Source organism: Pelophylax lessonae (genome assembly GCF_965119305.1).
Source record: "Pelophylax lessonae genome assembly, chromosome: 5".
Lineage (NCBI taxonomy): Eukaryota > Metazoa > Chordata > Amphibia > Anura > Ranidae > Pelophylax > Pelophylax lessonae.
In genome coordinates this window covers 229,238,370-229,248,830 of record NC_138772.1, presented here as the reverse complement: position 1 = coordinate 229,248,830, position 10,461 = coordinate 229,238,370, and the positions used below count along the sequence as shown (strand labels likewise).

The window sequence follows — 10,461 nt, the reverse complement described above, 5'->3', positions numbered from 1 at the left end:
TGGTGTGTTTGTGTTGTGGTGTGATGGGTGTTTATGGTGTGTTCTGTCCCCTGTATTTTCATTTTCAGTTGTGTTTCTTATCCTCCCTCTTGTGATTTCGGTAGACTTCCTTCCACCAATCTAAAGAATGAAGCTACTTGGCAGAGGATGGCAGTGTGGAGCCGCACACACAGCTCAGCTACTGTATTTCCAGCACTCAGCTGGAACACACAGACTGTACGATGAAGAGAAAGCCATCCTCTCCTCACAGTCACACCGAGGGAGGGAGGGAAGGTGGGAGGGGGAGGCCGGTGACGTCAGCTGCCCATGCTGTCACTATTGACGTCTCGCATTCCAGCCTCTCCACGGGGAGACCGCTAGAGTTCCTCTCTCATAAATGATGCTCACACACAGCGATCAGACGGCTCGGACACAACGATCCTCCGCATCTACACTCAGCTAAACCTTCTCCATCCCTACACAGATCTACATGGAGCCCTGCTGTCTCCTAGGTGGACACCATTGACACACCGATTCTCATTTATCTCTCTAGGAAGAAGTCGGATTTTTACTTTGACTAAAGACAAGGACAACTTTTTGCATTTCTTTTCCGATCTTTCTATTTTTTTTTTTGTTTGCTTTTTAAAGACTTTTCCCATTGCAGTGTAAAGACGGAATCGTCAGAGCAGCCAAGTAGGTATTGTGGGATCCCTGCGATCGGGGCTGACACATGATCACTGCTACTCTTGTGATCAACTTGACATTGCTGTCTGTTCGGGAGACTTTTCATTTAGCGGGAGAAGATGTCAGTGGAGGCAGCCAGTTATTTGCTGCGGTTGCCATGGCAATGATGCTGCTGCTGCTACAGGGCTGGCGGCTCCACTGATCTACGGCTGTCATCTGTCTCTTTCTCCAAAGCATGTATGAAAACTACAGCTTTCCTAACAGCAGCTTTGAAAAAAAAAAAAAAAAAATGTACTAAAAATCTTTTTAGTTTTATATCTCAAAACTTTTTTTCAAGTTTAAATTTTTTATTGAGCTTCAAATATATATATATATATATACATATATATATATATGTATATATATATATATATATATATGTATCTCAAAACTTGAGCTGACAAAATCTGGAGCAGCTGTGCATAGCAACCAATGAGCTTCTAGCTTTCATTTTTAAAGCGTAACTGAACAAGCTGAAGAAAGAAGCTGATTGGTGGCCAATCAACTTTTTTTCTCATTTTGTTCAGTTACGCTTTGAAAATGAAAGCTAGAAGCTCATTGGTTGCTACGCACAGCTGCTCCAGATTCTGTCTGCTTCAGTTGTGATAAACCCCCCCCCTATCGTTCTATGATAGGGGGTTACTATTGTTAATGATGCAATTCAATATATCCATTTCCTTTTTTATTTTATTTTTTTATTTTACTCCTGCTTATTTATAGCCCTCCTAGTAGTAGTGTCAGCTATTGTTCAGATGGTTTAAAACTTTTTACCAAAAAAAAAAAGCTTTAATAAAGCACTCAGTTTGCCCCATCCATAGTAAGTTTTACAAATGTTTAAAAAGAAATCAGTGGACTTTACCGGCACTGGATAGGCAACACACCGTTTGCATAAAAGTATAACGCTTTATTACAAAAAGATTAAAATTTACACAAGGCTAAAAGCCATAAAAACAAGATATGATGACGCAGTGTGTTATATCTTGTTTTTATGGCTTTTATCCTTGTGTAAATTTTAATCTTTTGTAATAAATCATTATACTTTTATGCAAACTATGCGTTTCCCATTCAATGCCAGAAAATTTCACTGATTTCTTTTTTTATGTTTGTACAAAAAAAACTGTAACTGTTTAAAAGGTGCTAAATGGAGCTAAGCTTTTATTTGTTTATTCCTTACTGAAAGTCCATTTACAGCCCATTCAGACTGGCGCGACACGACTTTGTGGGGCGACCTGTGAAGTGTGCACCGCGACTTCGGCGCGACTTGCACTGACTTCATATAATTGAAGTCAATGCAAGTCGCCTCCAGGTCACCCCAAAGTAGTACAGGACTCTTTTTCTAAGTCGGAGCGACTTGTGTCGCTCCTATTAGAACGGGTCCCGTACTACTCAATGGCGAGCGACCGACCGCGACTTGTCAGGCGACCAAGTCGCCTGACAAGTCGCGCTAGTCTGAATGGACTTTTAGTGCCGGTTCACGCTGATCTGACTTGTCAGGCGACTTGGTCGCCTGACAAGTAGCTTCCAATGCTGTGCAATAGAACCGTTCTAATCAGAGTGACTCAAGTCGCTCCGACTTAGAAAAAGGTTCCTGCACTATTTTTTTGCAAAGTCAGAGCGACTTGCATTGACTTTCATTATGGGAAGTCGTTGCAAGCCGCGCCGAAGTCACGGTGCACGGGCGACTTCATTAGTCCCCCGAAGTCGGGGCAACTTCGAGTCGGATCAGTGTGAACCAACAATTAAAGTGTATCTAAAGCCAAAAACAAAAATATAATATATTGCAGCTTGCTCATTCTTTGATGTGGTGGCTGAATCATCTTCTTTTCCCTTTATTATTATCTTTTGATTTGGCCAGTAAGTCTGTTATTTTTCAACTTCCTTTTAACAGACCAAGCTGTCCAGCAGAAGTGTCAGTTTAACCATTTAACACTGACTGGGATGCTTACAATAGTCTGCTTAAAAAAAGTTTTAACTGGAGTTCACTTTAAATCTGTTAATTAAATCCATCTAAATCTACTAGTGCGTCTAACACTACCCTCTCCCCAGACTGACAATGCTGCTGTCCAAAGGTGTCTCCATTGCTTCTCCATCCAGAGCGGAGACACGCTAAGACAGGAAGTGTGTTACTGGCCGGATCACCAGGTGAAAATAAAGGAAAAAATCCTAAAAAAGAAGACCAATGCAGCCACCACATCTAATGATTGGTAAGCTGCAATATATTACATTTTTTTGTTTTCGAGTTTAATGCTGCTTTAAAGTGTATTTCCACTTTTCTAGTCAAATTTGAGAAAATCCCACTAAATATTTGTTATGTGTGCTCATTTACACAGCATGCCTTAAGAAATATTTCCTACCTTTTGTTTGTTAATAAAGCAGGAACGGGTCGAGATTCAAACCATGTATGACAGGCTGAATGAACCCAAGTTGATCGATGGATCAACTTGGGTACAACCACCCTGTCGGATTTTACATGCGATTATTGCTAGTAGCTGTTATAGTCGCTAGCAATAATCACTGGGTTTCCCCAGCCACCCTGCCCCCCCCCCTGCTGGGAGAACACAGTGGCTCCGAGGGAGGGTTTGCCCACAACACTGACTCTGTCTATGCCAGTCTTAAGCAAAAGTGTCAAGGCAGTGTGCAAGCATTTCTGAATAACTTCGGGGTCAGCCTGTTCCACAAGAAAGGCTGAGTTTCCTTCATATAACATACTGTGCAAAAGGCAGGCTTGAATATCATAAATCATTTGTTAGAACAGACAGTATGCAAATCTTCTTTAGGACTGATAAAGAGATCTGCCAGCACAGTACAGACAGGTAATGATGGCAAACACAGCTCCCCAGCCCCTCATTAACAAAGACCACTATGCAGAATTTTTCAGTGTTGCAATTTTGAGAAAAGAGCATCTAAAAATGGTAAGCTGCAGTTTATATTTAAGTTATGCTATGTGAATGGGGCATGTAACAAATATAAAGTAGGCGTAATCCCAATTTGCTTGCAAAAGTGGAAATTTACTTTAAAGTCCATTTTTAAGATTCAGGTTAATCTAAGACAGTCCACAGGATGACTACGCTGCTGTGCAATTTCACTGCGGAACAAACAGAGTTGTCACCCTGTTTAAGACAAAATAAGTGATCTACAGGCAGGATCATTAGGTCATATAAGATTGATTCAGAGGGGAGTTAAAACAACAATCACTGTCTTAATTCTAGTGACAATGTACAGTATATATGTCATTTTTTTATTATTTATTTTCACTTTATTTAAGTGATTCACTAAAATAGCAGTGGACCTGTCTCTTCTGAACACCCAGTGGTGCTGAAGTTCCTACATTTTTGACCTTAAAAGTGATCTGATGTTTGATTAGAGCTCATACGCTCCCGATTCAGTGAAAATGACTCCCTCAGTAAATCAGTCTACAAAATGCCATGCTATTGCATGTATATTGGCTGGCAACAACATAGGATTCAGAAGTTAAAGTCTGCATCTATAGAGTAACTGTGTGCCAGGACTGTGCCAGTGGTAGACACTGTTCATCTTAAATGTGGCATATATTGACATTTGTGTGTCTTTATTATCACTAAACATGTTAATATAAATAGATAAATAAATAAATAAATAAATATATATATATATATATATATATATATATATATATATATATTAATGCTAATATATATAAATATATATATATATATATATAATATATATATATATTTATACATATATAAATATAAAAAAAATCTATATATATATATATATATATATATATATATATATATATATATATATATATATATACATAAAATATATACATATATAAATATAAAAAAATCTATATATATATATATATATATATATATATATATATATATATATATGTTTTTTTATATTTATATATGTATATAATTAATGTATATATAATATAGATTTTTTTATATTTATATATGTGTGTATATATATACATATATATATATATATATATATTTATATATTAGCATTAATATATATATATATATATATATATATATATATATATATATTAGCATTTATATATATATATATATATATATTAGCATTAATATATATATATATATATATATATATATATATATATATATATATATACATATATTTATTTATTTATCTATTTATATTAACATGTTTAGTAATATATATGTATATATATAGAATATTTATAATTACAGCCTTTAGTTTGGTGAATCATTCCAAAGCTTAAGGAATTGTATCTCAAAAGTGTGTAAACGCAGACGTGGAGTTTTAAATAAATATACATCAATGTTTTTGGTAATGTATTAGTCTTCCTGGCTAATAATGAAAATCAGTTTTTGAGTTTGTAGCAGCATAGGTTAGTCATACTTCTTATTACTTTCCTCCCCTTCTTACACGTCGTTCCTTATTCCCTAATTTATCTCCATCTCTTACATAAGCGTGAAAGAGTCATAGCTAGAGGCAGAGCCTTCTGCTAATTTATAGCACTTGGTCTTTTCAGCTAAATTGTGCAAAGACGGTCTGGCCAGGGTTGTATGGGGCTGTTACTGCTGTAATTAGGCGCATGTTTCAAGTACCAATGACTGTTCCTTCGGCAACCAAATGATTTGACTGCAGCTTCTTAGAGATAAAAAGTAAAGGCTTTAGATCTGTGAATAACAATTTGATGTGCAGAGCTCAAAGGGGTAAGCTAGAAAGGTAAATCTTGTACAAGCTCATTTCTAGCAACAAAAAAAAAGAGTTGTTGCATCTAAAGACATACAGCTTACATTTGAAAACTACATTTTTTAGCAATTTATTAGTAATTGCAGTTACATTTTTCTTCATGTAAACTTTAATTGAAAAGTGTATATTACCTTACCAGCCATAGGATCTCTTTCTTAGTGATCATCCTAAAAATAAAAAAATATATTTTTGCCATCTTCCACTTGCTGCCCATAAGACACAGCTCCTACTTCATTTTGAACAGTGGTTGTTATGTGTTTAGGTTTGATGTACTCAAGCTGCAGTGTTATTTACTCATTTGTGATCTGTTACCTCTAATGGCTAGTACAAACGATGACAAAATCAGATGAAAGATTGTCCGTTGTTTTATAAACGCTAGTCTCCTTCCAATATCTGTTTATCTGAGATAGCGCACAACATTTTTGATTAGGGTTCTCATAGTTTCTTAACTGATTATATTGTAAATATATGGGCTTTGCTATGGATTATGCAAGTTGGATTATGAGCTGTAAATTGTGCACTTATTCCTGCGAGAAGAGTCTCTGATTTGGTCCCTCGTTTCATTTTTCTTCCGCATATTGGTAACTTGCCAATTGTAATACATTCCTTCTGTGCATGCTATTTTGCAGAGACCTTGTCTTATCTATTCCTTTAACTAAATGCATGATACAACATAGGTGCATGTCTTTGTTACTGCATACCCATTTTAACACTGATAAAAACTCGCAGACTAAAAAAAAATTATATATATATATATATATATATATATATATATATATATATTTTACATATGTATGTATTGGTAAGTAAGTATGTGGGGAATGTATACCGTACGTATGTAAGAACATGTTACCATTGAAATAATATTTTAGAATAATAGCCATGGTTGACTTTGAGCAAAATAATTACAATAATTTTACAATATTTGGTAAATGTTCTCTACCTTTCTCTTTAGATTGCGGGTCGAAGGAACGACCGTTACAAAGCACAGACAAAGGCAAGCCTGATCCAATTTATTCCGATTCTGTTTTTTCTCAAGATCATCTTCTATCCTGCCTGCAAAATACTTCCACCATTGAGCAAGAACGATTCCATCCAGGTAATAATCCTTTTCAAAGTGTCAGTGTCATAGGGTCATTGTGAGGCACTTTTGGTAAAATATTTTAAATAGGTGTATCTAGATAACAGTTTGATAGTATGTGCAAGAGATCAAATATTGAACAGTAGGTACTGTGTAAATGGTGTGCGTTGTGTCTGTGTGTGTTACCATCTATTGCACGGATGTGTCAATGGGTTGCTATCGTTTGTGTTATCACTTAACCAATATATAAATTAATTATGAATGAGCTTTAAACATATAGGCTGAAAATGGGTTTTTTACGTTTAATTACCAATGAACTATTGTGGATGGAATCTGAATGTCAGAAGTCTGAGACATTACTGATGCTTTTGTAATATTTATATATATATATATATATATATATATACACACATACATATATATATATATATATATATATATATATATATATATATATATGAATATCATCTTAGCAAAGTATTTTGAGGAAAACATTGAACAATTCCCTATCTATACATGTATACACATACGCCAATGGTTTGATAGACAATGTTTGATGAAAAGAAGCAATGATAGATAGACTTAAACTGTGACAAAATATACTTACTGTAATTGATGGTCACAGATTATGATCAGTGGACCAAAATGAACATTAAACGATAGAGACATATACCTGTGGATTTCACTTCACATGTTTGGGTGAATCATTTTGTAAAATATATTTTATATATATATATATATTTTTTTACAATATATATATATATATATATATATATATACTTCTATATGTAAACTTTAATTGAAAAGTGTATGTTTCCTTACCAGCCAATAGGGATCTCTTTCTTAGTGATCATCCTAAAAATAAAAAATGGAAGTTTTAATACTATGTCCATCTTTAGACAAACTGTCATGTGAAATGTTTACAATACAGATCTGAGTTAGGTGGATTGATAGTTAAATAGCATTAAATTCTATAGCTAATATATACAACAAGTTCTAAATGTACACAAGAGAGATCTTGCAATACCCAGTTTGCCCTAGAACACATCTATAAGGTGCTAATTTTGCTGTACCGTGACAATTGGTACCATGAGAAATATCTTTTTCTTTCTTCACTTGTAGATTGATTGATTGAAAGGTTACTTTAAACTGAAAGTTGCATATCTTAGAGTATTTTTAATTCCTGGGAATCAAATTAATGACAACAAGAATTGTTCCAGCGGGAACTTTGGCTATTCAGTAGAGCAAATATTTACAATCCTTTTTACCCTGCTCTCTCTCTCCTGATTGCCCTGCACACAAGAGACCCTTCAGTGTGTGAGAATCAACACTGCTAACGGATTGTTGTGCAATTCAGCTCGGTACATTATAGCTGCACAACTTGGCAGCACTACAAAGGAGACAGGAGAATACAGGGGCACTCAAGAAATTGTAATATTTGTGTTATTACCTAATTACATGGCTAATACTCTTACCTACTCTTTCTGAAAAAAAAAAAAATTGTGAAAATGTGTAAACATTAAATCAGGCTCTCATCCAAAATAATTTCCTACACTGGCCATGAAAAATAAAAATAATTTTGTCACCACAACAAACATAGAGCTGGACAATCTCTCTTAGACCAGAAGTTGTTTAAAATAAATTGACACCCAGGATTATTAAAAAAAGAATGATAAGAATGGCGAAGGTGAAGGTTATTAAACCAAAATTCACCATCATGCTTTGACATCTTCTGATCCTCTGTGAAAGTTAGTTACCATAGATTATGACTTCAGCCAAAGATTTGTTGTCCCTATAATCCCCAGTTAATCAATCTACATATACTCTAGTAGCTATATACTGTGTGTGTGTTTACATGTATGTATGTATGTATATACCTTGATAACTTGGGAAACAGGTAGGGACACTAAAAAGGTTTAAAAGCTTAACTTGTTTGCTCAATGGAAGGGTGAATAAATGCTATCTATCTATCTATCTATCTATCTATCTATCTATCTATCTATCTATCTATCTATCTATCTATCTATCTATCTATCTATCTATCTATCTATCTATCTATCTATCTATCTATCTATCCTGCATGCAGTCCTTTTTACTGTGCAGTCTTCACCTCTCTAAAGTTCCAGATATTTAAACAAGCAGGATTTAAAATAGCTATAATTGATTGTTAAGCATTGTCCACTTGACCTCCTTGCACTTTAGATAAAGTGTAAAAAGATTCCAGACATTTAGTTAGTTCATTCTTGGGTATTACTGAACATAAAGTAGTCGATCAAAATGGTCTCATAATTTCAGAGAGTCCTTGGTAGTATACAGCTCCGTACTGTGTCTGTCACGTGAGTTACAAGTCCGGCCATTAATGATTATGACAGCAGTGCATTTTACCCCGAGGGATGGGCTTTCATTATGGTGTGTGGGTATCATGTGGACAGTTATCTCTTCCTTATGTACTAATAAACTTTTTTTCCATCAGTAGAAAATTGGCAGCAATTTAACCCAAGGTACCCATTTCTCCTAATTCTAATATATAATCTCCATTTGCAATAATAAATAGAAAGTATATATCTAAAATTAAAAAATCCGGAAGATAAAAGATAATAGGCATTATAAAGGCATCAACTTCCAAATCTTTAAAGTAAATATAAAAAATGTCAAAATAATTTGTTGATAAAATGTATGCTCAAAGTAGGCATCTTTTCCCCCCTTGTTATACCATGAATAGACATTTTGTATATATTTTGTAATGTGTAAGTATGAAAGGTAGGCACTGCCCTATACACCAAAAACAATGAAAACAATCCAGAATATAATTAATTAATATACAAGATAAATGCTAAATATATGATATGTGTAATTATAGAAAGTCCATATATGCCATAGTATTTTCCTAATCACCGTGCTGCTCAAAAAATTTAAAAGTGCCCAAGTCTTCTACTAGAAGTGCTCCACCATGTTCGTATAAAATGCACGCTCACCAAAACAATACGGCCAGCAAGGTGGCAATCAGGCAGATTAAAACTCAATCCAACTCTTGGGGGGCTTGAATAAAATCTTCTCGCAGCAATGCCCTATTTTCTCTTGGAATAAAGTGCTTCAGAAAAGACTGCAATAAGGGAGATATATAGTGTAGTATGTTTATTGCATATATAAAAGCAGGATATAAATATATGTACTCACATGTACAGTAGATGGAATATCTAAGCACCAACATATGCAGCTTATCGGAAAGAAAGAAAACTCGCACCCCAGCTTGCATTTCACAGACCCGGAAGTGACACTGGGGGGGTAGTTCCCTAAATGACGTCTGTGGATCAAACCTCAATGCATTTCGCGCAGGCGCATGATGTATTTAGCATTTATCTTGTATATTCAATAATTCGATTCTGGATTGTTTTCAGTGTTTTAGGTGTATAGGGCCATGCCCACCTTTCATACTTACACATTTTCATAGTGTTTCCTTTGCACTTAAAGGGGTAGCAGCCTTGATTATTAGAGTGGTATATTGTTTTTTTTTGGGTTGGCGCCCTTCATGTTTATTGCATTATACATTTTGTAATGTGTATATAATACATGTGTTCAGTAGCATTATAGTGCTAATAGGCTTTTTAATCAATACACTTGTATCAATATTATAAAGTGCTACAATCAGTCCTGCCCATGTAACTGCGCATCGTAGAAACACATATAGTTGTATTGCTTAGTTTTATTGTGGGCTCAATTAGTGGCATTTGGGGAAAAAATGTTTTAGTCTTCTGTCTGGCAACTAATCCTTATACTGCTACCCCATTAAGAGAAGGCTCATGATACTATACAAAATAAAACTAACTACAAGTTTTTTCTCTGTTTTTTCATTATATTGTTTCTTGTTATAAGGGCATATTGTTTGCAAAAAGGACAATCAATGAAAGCCTTAATTTTTTTTTTTTTTTCAGTGTTAGTAAAGG

At 34.6% G+C, this 10,461-nt stretch overlaps 1 protein-coding gene across 1 annotated transcript in view; it reads left to right on the top strand.

Annotated features, from left to right (window-relative positions):
- Window positions 1–390: 390 nt before the first annotated feature.
- NR4A3 (nuclear receptor subfamily 4 group A member 3) overlaps window positions 391–10,461 on the top strand; it is a 123,819-nt gene continuing 113,748 nt past the window's right edge. Inside the window, exons 1-2 of the mRNA XM_082259932.1 lie at window positions 391–672; window positions 6,392–6,535. The gene's annotated coding sequence lies outside the window, so the exon portion shown is untranslated. The remainder of the gene's footprint in view (window positions 673–6,391; window positions 6,536–10,461) is intronic.